Here is a 16,362-nt window from a genome sequence, read left to right on the forward strand (position 1 = left end):
CACTTGGCTCGGTGAGTTCACTCTCAGGGAGCTGCACTGGGTGGCTAATGAGTGATTTTGTGGCAGGTTTACAGAAGGCCTTTCACTGGAGGATCTGGCGGAGGGTAGCCAAAGGGCATTGAAGTGGGGTGCAGAAAAGAGGATCTCGCAATTTCAATCAGACTGATTTACAAACCCTAGGGGGTGCGACTGCTGGGGCTCCAGGGGGAAATCGGCAAAAAAAGGTGTATCTCCTGGAAGGTGCTGCCTGCCCTCTCAGACGGACGTAAATGATCCCGCAGCACCATTTCGAAGAAGAGCTGGGGAGTTTTCCCCGGTGTCCTGGCCAATATTTATCCCTCAATCAACATCACTAAAACAGATTATCTGGTCATTATCACAGTGCTGTTTGTGGGAGTTTGCTGTGCACAAATTGGTTGCTGCGTTTCCCACATTACAACAGGGTCTCATTGGCTGCGAAGTGCTTTGGGATGTCCGATGGTCGGGAAAGGTGCTATAGAAATGAAAGTAAAACGTCCCAAGGTGCTTTTATCATTGGTGTGACCACGCTTAGAATACTGTGAACAGTTCTGGTTGTCGTAATACAAGGGTATTGCAGCTATTAAAAGGGCTGCAGAAAAGGGAAACCAGACGGATTGAGCGGATGGAGCGATAGAATTATGATGAGCGATTATGTAAATTGGGCTTGTTCTTACTGGAAAAGAGATATTTGAGAGGTGATATGTGTAACGATATAATGTATAGCGCCCTCTAGCTCGGAGGTATAGGCTGTATTGAGAGAGAGGGTCAGTGAAGGAACACCATCTTTTTACCTCCACATGGTTGTCTGAGATCTCCCAAATAAATCGAGTTAAGTTGAACTAAGAGTGTTCAAGAGATTATAAAAATACAATATGGTTGCTGTTTATACAGTTCTAAAGGGATTAGATAATGTAGACCCTGTCAAGTTGTTTCGCGTTGTCTAGAAAAAGTAGAACTCGAGGATACGCTTGAAAGAGAACAAATTCTCAAATAATCTGCAGAAATATTGGGTCAGCGGCGAAGCAAAAGTGTTCGCTGCTGGCCCTGAAGAAAGTTGCCCACAGCGATCTCTGTGGCGAGATGTTGGGCTTTTCCGACATTCAGTTGAGATCAGCGCAGTGTAGTGGGGATTCCCTAGTACGATCTGCGGCGATGTCAATAAGCTGTGTAGACAGCCAATCACAATGCAGAATTCACAGACAGCGAACCAGAAAGTAAAATACAGGTGCAGTGTCGAGAATCCGGAGTTCCGGAATCCAGAATGTTCCGGAATCCGGACTCCGCACCGATTGGTGGCAGAGTTATCCGGAATCTGTAAAATGTTCTGGCATATGGACCCGCCAACCCTACCGACCTCGGGCCTTGCCTCACCGCCGCTGCCCTTACCTCAGGGCCTCATCGCCGGCCCACCCGACGACCCCCTTGGCGGGCCCCGCCCGAACAGCTCCTCAGAGGGCCCTTCCTGATGACATCCTCGGCGATCCAGCCCGCCTGACAACAACATGCTTGACGGGGCCGGACGGCCCGAACAGCTCCACTGCGGGAATCTGCCCCACTCCCCTTTCTAGCGTTCCGAAATCCAGAAATACCCTAACCTGGGCTCAGGTGTTTCCAGATTCGTGACGTCAGAAAGCAAGTCAAAAGTCCGGAAAAGCCTGGAATGCGGAACGGCCTCGGTCCCAAATTTTAGGTGCTGCACCTGTACACTGTTAAAAACCCCAGTAACACCTAATCCAACAAGGTTTGCCTTTTAATGGGGTATTTAACAGCGGTATTACCATGGAAAAGGCCAAGTTTTCATCAGTTTCATTGATTGCTGGCTGTAGAGGGGGTACACAGCGGGGAGCAGTGAATGACCGACCGCAATTTCAGGATTTCCGCGTTAGGATGTGCCTGCGCTAAATCCTGACGTTGTGATCGGTCTCCAAGGGGTAATAACAGTGATTGCTGTTAGTTCACTGTTATCACCCACCGCAAATTCCGGGCCATTATTTCAGTGAGTGAGTGGGAAATCTCGGCTCCCGAGGGAGAAGGTGGCAGCAGGTAATGTTGATTCATTCAAATTCAAATTAGATATATTTATTTCAGTAATAGTATTTTGGAATACAAGCATTTGAGTAATTTGAGAGCTGGAATATGGTATGCTCGGGAGTGTGGGTCTGTTGTAGACTGGTTGCTTTAACAAATCCATAATCGTTATATCAAGTGACTATCAGAATGGTAGAAGGTGAACTAGATGGACCTTGGTTTTTATTTGTCTACGTTCCCAAGATATAATGGGCTAGACTTTCAGCAACATCCCGCCCATTTTCCGTTTTGTAAGCCATTACCGCTCAATAATTGCTTAAAGTGGAAACTAGTGGCCACTTACCGCCGGCGGTAATTTCGGCAGCTGATTGCCGCCGCCCGCCCATTTGTTTTAAGCGATTTTTCAAGCACTTCAACGTGCACCTCACAAATACCGCCTAGATTACTGCCGGGTGCTAAATTCGTCAATTCGCCCAAATTAGTGCCGGCATAATGTACCGCCCTCAAAATTTGCACTTACCTGACCTTAACCCAGTGGTAGGGACGCCATGTTTTAAAATGGATGAACTTAAAGACAAGGCTGCTTCAAGTTGGAGGGAGCATTAATGAGTGGATTTTAAGGGTGTTTGAAATCCATGCTCATAATGTGAGGGTATAATAGTCTATCTGGATTAATTTTTTGGCTGTTTAAGGAAAATTGAATAATTTTTGACAGTTTAGAGGACTTTTAAAGGAATGGGGCCTGAAATTTCTCTGTCAATATTATTAACTAATTACATGCTGCAGAATAGAGCTGGAAGAAGGTTCATTGAAGAGCATTATTTGCCCAAAGAGGTGGCAGACTGCTGAGGAGGAGGAGACATTATACCCAATGCATTTACAGGGAGCAGCGTTCATACCTGGACCTGTCCGATACAACGTGCGTTAGAAGGCTGCGCTTCCGAAAGGAGGTCATCAGTGAGATATGCCAGCTACTTAAGGGAGACCTGCAGCCTACCAGCACCATCAGGACTGCACTGCCTGTTGAGGTCAAGGTTACTGCGGCACTTTCCTTCCATGCACGGGCTCCTTTCAGGCATTAGCTGGCGACATTAGCGGTATCTCTCAGCACGCCACACATTGCTGCATTTGACAGGTGACTGGAGCCCTTTACGCACGATGGTTTGACTTTATAAACTTCCCAATGACCAGGGAGGCACAGAGTAAGAGGGCTTTGCGTTTCTCGAGAATAGCAAGCTTCCCTAACGTCCAGGAAGAAATAGACTGTATGCACATCGTCCTGTGAGCACCTTTAGGAGGATGCAGAGGTGTTTTGGAACCGAAAGGGATTCCACTCCCTGAATGTGCAACTCATTGCCGACCACAAGCAAATAATCATGGCAGTAAATGCCAATTTTCCAGAGAGCACATCTTGCATGAGAGCAGTGTCTCCGACCTCTAAGAGTCAGCCACAAGGTCAATGCTGGAGGCAGCCTACAATACCACCCTGAGCAGGTCGCGGAGTTCATTGTGGTGTGTTGCATGTTGCACAACTTAGCGATCAGAAGGGGACAGGAATTGCCACAGGGGACGGCAGGACCACCTCAGGACAGAGGAGGATGAGGCAGAGGAAGAAGTGAAAGAGGAAGGGGAGGAAGAGGAGGTCGAGGAGGAGTCTGGCGATAAACCCATGACACCACCCACACCTACACTGCAGGAAAAGTCCCGCGGTAGTTATGCTGCAACAAAACTGTAATATCAGCAGCTCATAAATGAACGCTTTGTCTGAACGGTGAAGAGTTAAGTTTAAACCTTGCCTGGCCATTGTTTGCAACCCTTGTATTGATTGTTAACCCCTAATTTTGTGAAAGTGAGTGAGACACTGCACAATAATTGTTAATTTATAAAATGTTATTCAACTTATGAAAAATGATTTTTGTGAAATAAAATAAATAAATCTTTTTAAAGTAAATTTGCAACAAAATGTAAACAAAACAAGATTGAAAAAAATTAAACATTAAACTTTAAACCCACGACACCCAAAACGCCCCCCAAACAGTAAACAATTTTTCATTATAAGCAACGTTCCCCCCCCACCCCAAACCTGCCAACAAATCTACCTGTGACCACCATTCCCATCACCTCTACCCTTGCCACCCTCCACCTTACCCCCAATTGCTTTTTGGCATCACCCCTACCCCTGCCCGAGTTGGGACCAGTGCATTGTTCAGCAGGACACCTCGAGCGTTGCTGCTGTGGGAGGGGGGGGGGTAAACGGTGGCAGCACCATGTGTGGGGAATCTAGAGAAGAGGGAGGGTCAGACGATCCATCTGCAGAGTCAGAAGTACTGCCATGCTCCTGGCTCCCATGTGCTGTCAGCAGTGGTGGTACGACACCTCGGGGTTCAGTGTCGTACACTGATTCCAGTGTCTGTCGCATAACATCAACAGAATCAGCGGTTGCAGGATAAATGACCAAGTCAGGATGATAATTGTTTGAGACCTATTGGCCTTGAATGAGCTTACCTGGACGATGTTGCAATGACACACTGTCAAATACAGACAGAGGGGAGATAAGTTCATCTACATAAAGAGGCCAATATTTGATAAAAATGACAACAAACAGGGCTTGAAATGGAAAACCTATCATTGAATAAGAATAACTTGCGTTATATGTACTACCGCCTCATGTTGAGGGGTTTGACAGACTTGACTCTCTTTTTGCTTGTCATGTTGTCAGCTGTGGCTCAGTGGGTAGCACTCTTGCCTTTGAGTCAGAAGGTTGTGGGTTCAAGTCCTGCTCCATGGACTGAAACACAAAAATCTAGGCTGACGCTCCAGTGGAGTGCTGCACTGTTGGAGGTGCCGTCTTTCGGATGAGATGTTAAACCAAGGCCCTGCCTGCTCACTCGGGTGGACGTAAAAGATCCCATGGCACTATTTTGAAGAAGAGCAGGTGAGTTATCCCCAATGTTTTGGCCAATATTTATTCCTCAACCAACATAACAAAAAAAACAGTTTATCTGGTCAATATCACATTGCTGTTTCTGGGAGCTTTTTGTGCGCAAATTGGCTGCCGCGTTTCCCACATTACAACAGTGACTACACTTCGAAAAGTACTTTATTGGCTGATATCGTTGCCATAGAGGGAGTGCAACAAAGGTTCACCAGACTGATTCCTGGGATGAGGGGAATTATCCTATGAGGAGAGATTGTGCAGACTACGCCTATATTTTCTAGAGTTTAGAAGAATGAGAGGTGATCTCATTGAAACATTCAAAATTCTTACAGGGCCAGACAGGGTAGCTGCAGAGAGGATGTTTCCCCTGGCTGAGGAGTCTAGAACCAGGGGTCACAGTCTCAGAATAAGGGGTCAGCCATTCAGGACTGAGATGAAGAGAAATTTCTTCACTCGGAGGGTGGTGAATCTTTGGAATTCTCTACCCCGGAGGTCTGTGGAGGCTCAGTCTTTGAGTATATTCAGGACACAGATTGATAGATTTTTGAATATTAAGGGAATCAAGGGATATGGGGACAGTGCGGGAAAGTGGAGTTGAGGTCGAAGATCAACCGTGATCTCATTGAATGGTGGAGCAGGCTCGAGGGGCCGAGTGGCCTACTCCTAATTCTTAAAGCACGTTGGGATGTCTGATGGTCGTGAAAGTCTTTGGCACCATATAAATGCAAGTCTTTCAGTCTTTCTTTCTTTTCTTTCTCCTGACCCCAGTTATTGACCCACCCTAATTGCCCCGAGAAGGTGGTGGTGTTTGTACAACTGAGTGAGCCATGTCAGAGCACATTAACAGTCAAGTGCACAGTTTTAACACTACAGTCACATGTAGGCCAGCTTTCCCGAAGAACAGTCGCGAACCAGTTTGTTTTGTTTTATAACCAACCGTTGTTATTGAATGATGTGGCAATGTTTCCCAGCTTCTGCAGTAATTCTCCAAGTGCTCATCCACGAGTTACTGGGTTTGTTAAACGGATGCGACTGCGGCCAATGCCGTAAAATAGTTGCGCAGTTCCAGTGGTTTTTATGTCTGTTCTCACCAGACTTCCCACAGATTGGTGAGAGAGAAAGGTGTTTCAGGTATTGTGAGGGTCTGTGATGTGACTTGATGGCGATATTAGGATGTTGTCAGCTTGTGAGAGTTTTATTGTACTCGCGCCGAGTGTTTTTAAGGAACGCGAGAAGAGAGAGAGTGGCAGTGGTGTGATTAATTCATCAGAATGAGCTGCTAAAACTTCCAGTACAATTTCTTAGAAATTTACAGCATGGAAGGAGGCCATTTCGGTCCATCGTATCCACGCCGGCCGACCAAGAGCTATCCAGCCTAATCCCACTTTCCAGCTCTTGGTCCGTAGCCCTGTAGGTTACAGCACTTCAAGTGCACATCCAAGTACTTTTTAAATGTGGCGAGGATTTCTGCCTCTACCACCCTTTCAGGCTGTGAGTTCCAGACCCCCACCACCCTCTGTCCAGGCAACATCCTCGTAAATCTCGTCTGTACCCTCTCTGGTACAATCACATCTTTCCTGTAATATGGTGACCAGAACTGCACACAGTTGTGGCCTAACCAGTGTTTTATACAGTTCAAGCTCTCTGCTCTTGTACTCTATGCCTCGGCTAATAAACGCAAGTATTCCCTATGCCTTCTTAACCATCTTAAGCCATCCTCGACTCCAAGGGACTGTCTATAAATGAATGAATGAATGAATGATTCTACCTGGCCTGCTACCTTCAGGGATTTGTGGATATGCACTCCCTTTGTTCCTCTACACTTCTCAGTGTCCTACCATTTAATGAGTATTCCCTTGTCTTGTCAGCCCTCCCCAAATGCATTATCTCACATTTCACCAGATTGAATTCCATTTGCCACTGTTCTGTCCACCTGACCAGTTGATTGATATTTTCCTGCAGTCTACAGCTTTCTTCTTCATTATCAACCACACAGCCAATTTTTGTATCATCTGCAAGTTTCTTAATCACACCCCCTATAGTCAAGTCTAAATCATTGTTACCTACCACAAAAAGCAAGGGACCTAGCACTGATCTCTGCGGAATCCCACTGGAAACAGCCTTCCAGTCACAAAAACACCCATCGACCATTACTCTTTGCTTCCTGACAATTTTGAATCCAACTTGCCACTTTGCCTTGGAATCCATGGGCTTTTACTTTTGTGACCAGTCTGCCATGTGGGACCTTATCAAAACCTTTGCTAAAATCCATATACACGACATCAAACACACAACCCTCATCAACCCTCCTGGTTACCTCCTCAAAAAATTCAATCAAGTTGGTCAGACATGACCTTCCCTTAACAAATCCATGCTGACTGTCCTTGATTAATCCGTGTCTTTATAAATGAAGATTTATCCCGTCCCTCAGAATTTTCTCCAATAATTTTCCCACCACTGATGTTAGGCTGACTGACCTGTAATTACTCGGTCTATCCCTTTCTCCCTTCTTAAATGAAGGTATAATGTTAGCAATCCTCCAGTCCTCCAGCACAACACCTGTAGTCAGAGAGGATTGGAAAATGATGGTCAGAGCCTCTGCCATTTCCTCTTTTGTTTCTCTTAACAGCCTGGGATACATTTCATCCAGGCCTGGGGATTTATCCACTTTCAATGTTGATAAACCCCTTAATACTTCTTCTCTTACTGTGTTTATTTCATCCAATATTTCACGCTCCTCCTCTCTGATTGCAATGTCTGCATCGCCCCTCCCATTTGTGAAAACAGACGCAAAATATTCATTAAGAACCATACCCATGCCTTCCGCCTCCACACACAGCTTTGTGCAGGAGTCAACACTGGACGAGAGGTTCTCTACTCACAGGGGGCCAGGAGGTCCTCCAGAAAGAAGGATGTGGGACCAGATTGCCTGCCGGCAGTGTCGCCCCAGGACCTGGTTCCAGTGCTCAAAGATGTTTCATGACCTCAGAACCCGGCATGGACCGGTTGGGCTGAATGGCCTGTTTCTGTGCCGTATATCCTGTGTAATATCCAATGCGTGGTCAAGGTCAGTGAATGCATCTTCAAAAGCCGTCTCCTACCAACTGCTCAATGCACGAACCCCCCTCCCCCCGCCAATCACTCATCTACCAACAATCTCTATCAAAAACGAGGTACACCTCACATTCCTACCTTCACCTCACCTCCTTGATGGAGATGGTGCTGGGCATTCTTGACAGGCACATGGCTGAGCCCCTGGCCAGTGGCTGGGCTGAAAGAATACAAGATGCCGGTATCTTCATACATTATCCTCCTTCTCACATCCCACTTCCCCCTCATCCCACAAACTCTTCTGATTTACAAGCTGCATATGGTGTAAACATGCACCTCTTGCTTTCCCGCCCTCCCCTCAACACAACCCTACCCTTGTGCTATCCTCATTTCAGATACACAAGAAATGCAGCCTGCCCAGCCCGTAGTTGAACAAGAGGGAGAGGAGAGTGAAGAAGAAGAAACACCATCACTGGTTTTCACACCACCAGCTCCTTGAGGTCATCCAGCAAGGCCATCTGCAGTCTCCCCCACTGAAAGTCAGCAGCCTTCCACCAGCCATGCTGCAGCCACTGGGGTAGCACTGTGTGACATCACTAGGATAGGCAAAGGCACACACAAGATAGTCACTAAGGGAATGCATAAGGGTGATTAATTGATTTTTTGATGTAATATTGGATGCATATATGGATAACGTTGGATTGGAAAGTTTGCTTTCTGGTTGCTTTTATTTCAACATCGTGGCCAAGAGGATGTTGTGATAGTCATAAGATAACATAATAATCTTGTGATAGTCATAAGATGTTCTTATGTTCTTATGGTCAATAGCAGAGGGAAGGTAAGGTGTGGGACAAATATTGAAAGGGGAATAGAGGTTGTGTTCACTGGTATCACAGGCGAATGATTCGATCCCGGATATCCGGTCCAGAAAAGGGCTATCTCGGTTGCCTCTTTCCTTCTATCTCCTCCTCTTCTGCTTCCTCCTCCTCCCTCTGCGAGCAGCTCATCCCCTTTGCTGCCTCTGCTCCATCTCCATGCGATGTTGCAGCCCAAGGGAGACTGCAACACGAGTCCCCAGGATTGGGAGCAAGTGGTGTTCTCAGAAGCCTTCCTTTAGCATCCAAAGCCTTGCAAGTGCCCAGCAGCATTCCCTGCACTCTTTAACAACATTATAAATGTATTGCACCAAGCCACTACTCCAATAAAATGTTAAAAAAGTACTCCAAAAGCTGAAATCGGAACTTACCCGGAAGATGTGTGAGTCCCTTTAAGAAACGCTGACAGCATCTTGGTACAAACGCTGCACACAAGTTCTTCCATACGTGGTTAGGAGAGGGCGGTGTGAAGAACGCCGATGCCCAAAATCGCAGTTGTGCGACAATTCACGCCGATTGACGTCACTATCTGCAGATTTACACGGGAATGTGGGCGCAAGCAAAGGCAGCACTGCCGACCTCCCCAAATTGGCAGCCGCGAGTCAGAAGCGAGGCACCGCCATTTTCTCAACAAAACTGGTCTTAACCGGCCGGCACTACAGCACCGAATTTCACAGCCATGATCTCGGAGTTCCTCGCACCACGCCCACTGGACCACCAGTCCCACCATGCTATGTCTCCTACCCTTGATGCGCGATACGGTGAAATCTAAAAAAGCGGAAAAGGAAAATAAAAACGGAGAAGGACGCTCTTGTTTTCAAGATTAGGGGATCTGGCCAGTGACTGAGGGCAGGATAGGCGTTTCCCCTATGAAGGGGAGGGGGCAATTACGAGACCGATTAAAATGTAGGACGCATTTCAATAGCGACTACACTTCAAAAGTACTTCCATGGGCTGTAAAGCGCATTGGGGAGTCCTGGGGTCATGATAGGCGCTATAGAATTGCAAGTTCGTTCTTTCTTTTGACTCACTGGCCTGCACCAACTTGCAGAGCAGGCTGAAGGTTAGTTCCGACACGCGGCACATTGTTAATGACAGCCAACCCTCAACAAGAACTGACAAATATTACTCGAGATAAAGAAAAACTTTGAAAGCCACAACAGAAATTAGATACCAAACTGATTAGAATCTTGGCTCCAATGTGTGTTGCCATGGTAATGGCTTGGTAGCTCATCTCCCACCAATGAGTCATCGATTTGTGTGCCCCAGCTGCTGCAGTCTGCAGACATAAATATTTCCTTCTCGACACATTGTGGGGAAGTAATGAGCACAAGTTAACTTTGATTAACCTGAGGAGGTGTGTTCTTTGCTGGTAATAAGCAGACATTTGTCTCCAGTTTTTAAAGATTATGGGAGAAGAGTTGTAAACATGTGGAAAACTTCATTGTTTAACATTTAACCCTTTCCCCCACAATCTGGTTTCAAATTGGGCAGCACAATAACAACAACTTGCATTTATATAGCGCCTTTAACGTAGTAAAACGTCCCAAGGCGCTTCACAGGAGCGTTATAAGACAACAACAAAAATTTGACACCGAACCACATAAGAAGAAATTAGGGCAGGTGGCCAAAAGCTTGGTCAAAGAGGTAGGTTTTAAGCAGCGTCTTAAAGGAGGAAAGAAAGGTAAAAAGGTGGAGAGGTTTAGGGAGGGAGTTCCTATTCAACGATTAAAAATTGGATAGGCTGGGGTTGCTTCCTTTGGAACAGAGGAGGCAACTGAGGGAAGACTTAATTGAGATGTATAAAATTAAGAGGGGCCGAGATAGAGTGGATAGGAAGGACCTATTTCCCTTAGCAGTAAGGTCAATAACCAGGGGACATAGATTTAAACTAATTGGAAGAAGGTCTAGAGGGGAGTTGAGGAGAGTGGTGGGGGTCTGGAACTCACTGCCTGAAAGGGTGGTAGAGGCAGGAACCCTCATCGCATTTAAAAAATACTTGGATGTGCACTTGAAATGCCGTAACCTACAGGGTTACGGACCCAGAGCTGGAAAGTAAGATTAGGCTGGATAGCTCTTTTTCAGTCGGCGCGGACACGATGGGCTGAATGGCCTCCTTCTGTGCCATAAATTTCTATGATTCTATGGTTCACACAATTGTCCAAAGTCATACTTTGAAACCTGACTGAACTGGGCCTAGCTTTCTCAATAGCCAAAAGCTCTCCTCCAATGACTGATGCCTAGAACTCTCTCGGCCTCTATCCTATCCCACATTGCTTCCTATCCGTTGGCTGATCTTGCTCAGTCTCCATCCCTCAGCGCAGAGATTTCAAAAGAATTTTCCTTGTTACACCATGATTTTGCCTTACTCCATCCCTACAACCTCTTTCAGTCTCTGCTCTTCCAACTCTAGTGTACTGCATGTCCTCCCTCCTTTCGCTCCATCTAAGGCAGAAACTTCAGCCATTGTGCATCCACACTCCAGAACGGACTTCCAGAACAGACTTCCAGAACCCTGACAATAGTTGAATTGCTATAATTAGCAAAGTGGCAAAAAGCTGCTAAGTAGTTAAAAACTTCAGAGGAGGCTTCAATAGTAATTTTCAAAAGGAAATTGAACATAACCTGAGAAATAGAAGCAGGAGTAGGCCATTTGGCCCCTCGAGCCTGCTCCGCCATTCAATAAGATCATGGCTGATCTGATCTTGGCCTCAGCTACACTTCCCTACCCACTCCCCATAACCCTTGATCCTTGTCGTTCAAAAATCTGTCTACCTTCACCTTAAATATATTCAATGACCCAGCCTACACAGCTCTCTAAGGGAGAGAATTCCAAAGATTTATGACCCTCAGAAGAAATTCCTCCTCATTTTCATTTAAATGGCCAACCCCTTATGCTGAAATTATGCCCCCTAGTTCTAGATTCCCCCATTAGGGGAAACAGCCTCTCTGCATCTACCCTGTTAAGCCCCCTCAGAATCTTATACGTTTCAATAAGATCACTTCTCATTCTTCTAAACTTGAATGAGTATAGGCCCAACCTGCTCAACCTTTCTTCATAAGAAAACCCTTCATCTCAGAAATCAACCTGGTGAACCTTTTCTGACCTGCCTCCAATGCAAATATATCTCTCCTTAAATAAGGAGACCAAAACTGTACGCAGTATTCCAGGTGTGGTCTCACCTGTTGTAGCAGGAGTTCCCTACTTTTATACTCCATCCCCTTTGCAATAAAGGCAACAATCCATTTGCCTTCCTAATTACTTGCATGCTAACTTTTTGTGTTTCATGTACAAGGACCCCCAGGTCCCTCTGTACTGCAGCACTTTGTAATCTCTCCCCATTTAAATAATAATTTGCTTTTTTAGCCTGTTTATATCCCTTTGCAGATTCTTTGCAACTTCCTCACAACTTGCTTTCCCACTTATGTTTGTATCATCAGCAAACTTGGCTACATTTTTCACTCGGTCCCTTCATCCAAGTCATTAATATAGATTGTAAATAGTTGAGGCCCCGGTACTGATCCCTGTGGCACCCCACTAGTTGCAGTTTGCCAACCTGAAAATTACACATTTATCCCAACTCTGTTTTCTTTTGTTAGCCAATCCTCTATCCATGCACGACATCCATCCTGCTCGTTACATCCTCAAAGAACTCCAGCAAATTTGTCAACATGATTTCCCTTTCATAAAATTGGATATATTCACATGACAGGGAACAATTTGCAGGGCAGTGGAGAAAGAGCAGTGCAGTGGGGCTGATTGGATAGCTGTGTCAAAGAGCCAGCACAGGCACGGTGGGCCGATTGGTCTCTTTCTATGCTGTATGATGCCATGTTATCCCTTATCATAGAACTAAGGGATATAAGCCAGGGGCGGATATATGGAGTTAGGTCGCAAAGCAGCCATGGATAGTGGAACGGCTCGAGAGGCTGACTGACCTCCTCCTATTTCTATGTCCCTAACACTACGGTTCAGAAAAATGACCTGGACAGTTGGAATGCTCTGATCCAGGAAGCTGTTAATTTCAGATTGAGAGATGTTCCATCGGTTAAATATTCTGTGGGCTCAGATCGTATCTGGTCCGGCCCTTCACTACATTCCAGCCGCAGGCCTTGCGGAGCAATAAGGATCACTCAGCTCTGCTTCTGATTATGCTCATTGTAAAACAAATGAAAATCACAGCAACATGTTGCCTTCTTAAATTTCTTCAATGATTAAATTCATTAGTTCCTTAATGAAAGCACATCTCAAGACATCTTCTTCTGAAGAGCACACAAATGTGCGGGTGGATTAACAGGAGTGGATTTAATCTTCCACGTCTCATCCTGTAACTTCCTGAAGTGATTCCTCTCTCTCTGTGCAGTTTATAAAAAATAATACTTCGACAAAAAAAAAAGCCTCCCTCGCCCTCCCCAATTTTCTTTCTTCCTCTCGTGAAGGTGCCGTCCCCATTGCTGGGGTACGCATTCCATGGCTATGTTGGCCAAATGGCTAATCCTCCAGCATGTGCCTTGCAAGTGAGCGGTGGCCGGCTATTTGACTGTAGTGGGCACCACATCCAAACCCCAAACCTGCCACTCGCTCAACAGCCAATCACATGCACTTTCCAACAGAGGCCACCAGTGTAGAATTTACCAATATTTCGCAAAGATTCCTGGTACCTTTCCCCTGCAGAGGAGAAGAACCCCCTTCTGGACTTTTAAAATGAGTTTAAAGGGGCAGAGGAAGCCTGCAGGGGATAAAAGGGGATACATTCATGGAGACGCCCCCCAGTGTTTGGACTCATAGGAAAGGGAATTCAAAATGGACCTAAATTACAGAAGCCTGAGATCCCCTAAACATCTATAGGAAGGAGCATATCAATTTTAAGATTCTACAACATTTTGGCTGCGAAAAAGAGTAAGCGAATACAGGAGGTGGGGCTAACCTTTGTGAAGCAAATTCATGTATTAAGGATCCCAAACTGTCTGGGGGGGAACTATGCAACACCAATTCACCCCCTAACAGATAATCAAATTACCCAATCAAGCACAATGGAAATCATGGGCCCAACTAGATGGTCAGGAAACTGGACAATCCTAAAACAATGCAAAACCAGTGATAGCACATTATCACACCCTAATCGAGTTGCTGCTGACTAGCCCATCAAAAACACTGACAAAGGAAACATTTGAAAATCAATGGACAGAACAGTTTAAACAAAGCCCAAGAACTGATTTGGCGCAAAGAAAAGGAAGCCTGTTTTAGTACAATTGAAGGCCTGCTCTGGCGGTTAGGTGTGCTTCTAGAGACACTATTAAGTTAGCAGTCTCGTTGCATAAGTTCTATACCAGCCTCGAAAAGTGGGACCCCGAAACATCGGCGTAAGAAATCTCTAAAACCCAGAAGGACAGCACCACGACAGCAAACAGGCTGTCAAAACGACTATCGGAAAGTTGCGGGCCATCGCGACCAACCAAACAGTCAACCGGAACCAACCCGACAAAACCGAAGAAAAACGGAAGATTTTCCACTCTATAAGTTGGTCCTACGCTACCAAGGGGTACAGACTACAGAAATTGGACAACTAAGGCGAACCCCAGAGTTGGAACTGTCAAAAGGGGATTGGTGAGCATGACCCCTGAAAGCCCAGAGCTATAACTTAGTTAGTTAGGGGAATTGGGAGGGGGGAGGCTGGGATAACTTGTGTAACTGCATCGCTTCTCGGCCTTTTGGCTAAGATCAAGTGTAGTACCTGTTCTTATCAGTTTAATATCCCCTATCTGGGGACCAAATATTAAATTGATTTTTGGAATAGGGAGATGGAACAGGGGCTTGCTCCGTCTACTCCACGCACCAACCTGGTATTGCAGTGTTTCCAGGAACGGTGCAGTTTCCCCTCTCGGCCTTTTGGCTAAGATCAAATGTAGTAGCACAAAGTGATCTTTGGCGCTGGAGTTGATCTGACAAGAATTAACAAAAAAAAACTTGTGTAACTGTATCTGCATTCTCCTCTTTACCCCATTTAGAGTTTAAGCTGTATTCTTTTCCCCACAGGCTGTAATTTGACATTTTATTGAATGTGTTGTACCCCTCAGTGTGTATTGATATTAATATTCTGTGTGTGTTATTAAAGGTGTGCCTTTTTACTTCTTTTTAAACACAATAAACTATACCTGCTTCCTACCTTGAAACCGATTGTCTGTCCAAGTCTGTCACAGTCCCTTCATAATTCCAGTGTCTAGAACCAAGTGTGTGGGAGCAATTCGGAACCGCTCATATAAGGTCAGAAGGGAAAGCTGACCCCCTGAAAACCATCCCTTACACCAGATAGTAATCAAGACTAGGGAACCCTGGCTGCTTTTTACCTTAGCTCAGGAATATGCAAAGCCGACAGAACAAGCAACCCATTACAGAGGCTGGGAAAGGCATCTATAAAATGTTCTTTTAAGGTGAATTTAAGGTGATGGATCGGGTGCCCGCTTGATTGGCAGCCCATCCACTTTACAACAGTGACTACACTCCAAAAGTACTTTATTGGCTGTAAAGCGCTTTGAAACGTCCAGTGGTCGTGAAAGGTGCTTTATAAATGTAAGTCTATCTTTATTTAAACAGTCACTCCCTCCACCACCAACGTACCGTGGCTGCAGTGTGTACCATCTACAAGATACACTGCAGCAACTCGCCAAGGCTTCTTCATCAGTACCTCACAAATCCGCGACCTCTATCATCTAGAAGGACAAGGGCAGCAGGCGCATGGGAACACCACCACCTCCTCCACGTTTCCCTCCAAGTCACACACCATCCTGACTTGGAAATATATCGCTGCTCCTTCATCGTCGCTGGGTCGAAATCCTGGAACTCCCTCCCTAACAGCGCTGTGGGAGCACCTTCACCACACGGACTGCAGCGGTTCAAGAAGGCAGCTCATCACCACCTTCTCAAGGGCAATTAGGGATGGGCAATAAATGCACTCAATGTGCTCTTCATACCCCTGACCCTTGCTTGTCTACCACATTTGGAAGTATTGATCCAGGTATACTTTCTTCAAATGCTTAAGTATGCTGAGCATCTCTACAATGTCCCCTCTGAGATGCCTCTTTTCGTGGCTGAAGGGCCCAGTGCCAGGTTGTTCCTGGTGGCTTATCCCTGTGGCACTGGGGATCAACTCCTCCCTTCATACATTTAAAGAAAAAATAAATCACATCAACATATCATTTGGAGGAGAAAAACGAACATTTTGTGCGGTTGAAGACTTTCAGAAAGTCTCTGAACGGCCTCCCATCTTGTTGTGTATGTATATATCCTGTGAGTGTACAGGGTATATACATACACAACACATCTTCCACTCTCCATAAACTTGAGGTCATCTAATACTCTGCTGCCCGTGTCCTAATTTGCACCAAGTCCCATTCGCCCATCATCCCTGTGCTTGCTGACCTACATTGGCTCCCGGACCAGCAATGTCT

At 45.8% G+C, this 16,362-nt stretch overlaps 1 non-coding gene across 1 annotated transcript; it reads left to right on the forward strand.

The window, feature by feature from the left end:
* Window positions 1-14,609: 14,609 nt before the first annotated feature.
* Window positions 14,610-14,791, forward strand: LOC139277870 (U2 spliceosomal RNA). The gene has a single exon (XR_011596176.1). It is a non-coding gene; the product is annotated as a U2 spliceosomal RNA (small nuclear RNA).
* The last annotated feature ends 1,571 nt before the right edge of the window (window positions 14,792-16,362 follow it).

This window comes from Pristiophorus japonicus, chromosome 12 (genome assembly GCF_044704955.1).
Source record: "Pristiophorus japonicus isolate sPriJap1 chromosome 12, sPriJap1.hap1, whole genome shotgun sequence".
In the NCBI taxonomy this organism is placed as follows: domain Eukaryota; kingdom Metazoa; phylum Chordata; class Chondrichthyes; family Pristiophoridae; genus Pristiophorus; species Pristiophorus japonicus.